The following is a 3,693-nucleotide window of genomic DNA, read 5'->3' as shown; positions in this document are numbered from 1 at the left end:
GATCTGAGTGTCATCGCTGTAACATTGACGGTCACATGATCTCTGCTAATGACTCTCCACACACACACACTTCTCAGACAGTTTGAATAGAAATAATCTTTTTTCAGTCAGGTTGGAGACCTCTTATATATAGACAGAATGCTGATACTTAAAAAAAACAACACGCTGCTGGACGAGCTCAGTTGATCGGGAAGCATCTGTGGAGACAAAAGAATGGCCAAAGATTTGGGTGGAGACCTTAAATCCGAATACATCTGGTCCTAATGTGGGGTGGGGTGGGGTGGGGTGGGGGGGGGTCCACCTGAAATGATCAAATTGCCCTTCAGAAAGTGAATTAAAATACTTGGGACATAAACGACCAGTGTTACACTCCCCCCGCCCCCCCCCACTCTCCTGTTCTAAATATTGAGCTACAAGAGGGTCAAGTAGACATCCATTTTGTTTAATCGTTCAAAGCAAATTTCACCCTCTATTCTTTCTTGCAGCACAGAGATACTTGAGGTAATCCAGAGTAACACACACAAAATGCTGGAGGAACTCAGCAGGTCAGGCAGCATAGTCATAGTCATACTTTATTGATACGGAGGGAAATTGGTTTTCAGTAAAGTATGACTATGACATATATGGAGTATCCATGGAGAGGAGCGAACAGTCTACATTTTGGGCTGAACCCCTTCATCAGGACTGGAAAGGAAATGGGCAGAAGCCAGAATAAGAAAGTGTGTGTGCGTGGGGGGGGGAGATTACAAATTGGCAGGTGATAGATAAGAGCAGATGTGGGAAAGTGATTGGGTAGGGGAGGGGGATGAAATGAGAATCACAAAGGTGATATGTGGAAGAGGTAAAGGGCTGAAGAGCAAGGAAAATGATAGAAGTGGACAGTGGACCATAGGTGAGAGGGAAGGAGGAGGGTGATGGGCAGGTGAGGAGAAGAGAAGGGGTAAGAGGGAAGTCAGAATAGGGAATGGAAAGAGAGAGAAAGAGAAGGAAACATGGACTATTCACTCCTGAGTGCTTGACCCACTGAGTGAAGAGACATTCTTCCATTTCATATAATGAACGCAATGCTCCGTGTCATCCTTACAACACACATTGCAGCACCAGATCCTGTGAATTACTGTGGAATATATATCTCACTCTGAGCAGGTTTCTTAATAGTTGTCCTTCCGTTTTTTTTTTGCAGACATTGGTTCTCAACCCATTGCACATCTTTTTGTCATTGTTGTGAAACTCTCTGGATGCTCTGCTGCACTGAAGAAGCAATATGAATGTTGAAATGGCCAGGACTGCGTTGTTATTAAATTCTGGAGCTATCTTTGCTCGTAACCTGTGTGCAAAGAATCCTTTTTTAGAAACTATCACAAATTCCTGCTTTTAACTCCATCGCAATTTGCGCTCCATTTGTGGAAATGCACTGAAAGTAGTCTCTTTACTTTCCAGTGTACTCAGCTTGAATTTCATAATAAAGCTGCCTTAGATTATTTCTGTAAATAAATTGTGATTGCTAATGATCCCAGAGTAAATTCTTAAAGTTTGCAGCATCTATAATGTTTCAGACAGAGACCTATCAAAGTGGGTGAATCAGAAACTGATACTGCTGGTTTTCACTTCCACACTCCCTTCCCTTTAAACTCACTCCACCAATTGAAGCAGTTCTGAACCATAAATGCCAAAGACAAATTTCATTCTCTGTTTGTCTTCACCTGTCTTTTTTCTCTCCTCTCTCCCCTTTCTCCACTCTCTCCTCCCCTTTCTCTCTCACTCACTCTGTCTGTCTTTCTTTCTCATAAATAATGATAACCTAAAGTACAGTGAGCTTTAGCCTTGGATCAACTGCAGTCTCAAACCAACCTCTAGGAAGTAGACAGGATCATTGTGATAGTCTCTCTCATTGTTGAGATCTGGCCAGCTTGTTGAGGAAGCAGTGAATGCCCTTCCATATAACATGTTTATAGCTCTCTTATATGACATGAAATGCATTATTTTGCAGAAAATTTTTATGTGATTTTTAAAGTTACTATAAAATTATAGTAATTTTACAAAGACATAAAAATTACTAAAATTACAAATTAAATCAATAGTGTAAAGACAAAGGAATAATGAGGCAGTGTTCATGGACTGTCCTGAAATCTGATTACATAGGGGAAGACAGTGTTTCTGAATACAAGCAAAAGCTTATTCTTTCAGCTGCAGTAGGGTTGTTCCCTTCTCGCTGCATTACACTTCCCCACAGATTCATTTCCATTGCCATCAGGTCTTTGAACTGACCTGAGAAACTCTAACACTACCATGGATTATAGTCACAAGGGGTCTGATGAAGGGGTCACAACCCAAACCATCCACAGCTTATTCCCCTCCATAGAAGTTTACAACTGAGGTGACAGCCCCTGCAGCAGTTTGGCTCTTGCTGTAAGAATTGAGGGTGATGTGGTAGCAGGGCAGTAGCAGTTATTACAATGGCAGCATTTCAATTCCCGCCGCTGTCTGTAAGGAGTTGTTATGTTCTTCCCGTGACTGTGCGGGTTTCCTCCGGATGCTCCAGTTTCCACATCTAAAAGATGCATGGGTGAGAAGGTTAATTGGTCACATGGGTGTAACTGCGTAGAACAGGCTCATCAGGCTGGAAGGACCTGTCCCTCTGCTGTATCTCTAAAAACAGTAAAAAAGAAGGTGCTGCCTGACCTTCAGCATTTCGTTTGTGTTGCTCATATTATATTTATTTTTCTCTCGTTCACTTGCACTATTGTTATATTTATTTTGTAGTGCGTTATTTATAATTTTATTTGTTTATCTTTACATACGTTTGTAATGTTCTCACAGCTGAGCACACCACAGAAAACAATGTCCCCTCTATGGACTCTGTCTACACTTTTTGCTGCATGGGTAAAGCAACCAGTATAATCAAAGACACCCCCAAACCCCCGAGATGTTCCCTTTTCACTCCCCTCCCATCAGGCAGTAGATACGAAAACCTGAAAGCACTTATTACCAGGCTCAAGGATAGCTTCTTTCTTGCTGTTATAAGACTGTTGAATGGTTCCCTAGTACAATAAAATGGACATTTGACCTCACAATCTACCTCTTTATGTCCTTCAAATTTAATGTTTGACTGCACTGCACTTTCTGCGTAACTTTAACACTTTATTCTGTTATTGTTTTCCCTCGCACTGTGTATTGAAATGATGGCATGCAAAACAGTTTCTCATTGTACCTTGGTACACATAACAATAATAAACTTATTTTGAGTCCTGACGAAGGGTCTCGGCCTGAAACGTTGACTGTACCTCTTCCTAGAGATGCTGCCTGGCCTGCTGCATTCACCAGCAACTTTGATGTGTGTTGGTTGAATAAACTTATTTACCATTTTAATGTAATGTCCAGCTGCATAATTCTGCTGCAAAAGTAAGTTTTCATGGCAATATCATATGGGTACGCTTACTACTTACTGCCCATTACCTCACTGGCATTTAGGGCAGCAATAAAAGTCCATCTGTCTGTCCATGCCATTACACACAAATGTAGAGGATCCTTCATTGATGTTTCTGTACAATTTTTTAAAAACTTGTCAGAGTTATTAATCCTGAGCTGAACCCCGGAACCTGGAGGACCGGTGGACCACTCCTAGTCTGGCTTCTACCTTTTGACCTGTTTGGCAAAGGTGACCCTACCAAGAGCCAAAGCACAAGGCCCTGA

This window comes from Mobula hypostoma, chromosome 23 (genome assembly GCF_963921235.1).
Source record: "Mobula hypostoma chromosome 23, sMobHyp1.1, whole genome shotgun sequence".
NCBI classification, from domain to species: Eukaryota; Metazoa; Chordata; class Chondrichthyes; order Myliobatiformes; family Myliobatidae; genus Mobula; species Mobula hypostoma.
This window is presented reverse-complemented; position numbering follows the sequence as displayed.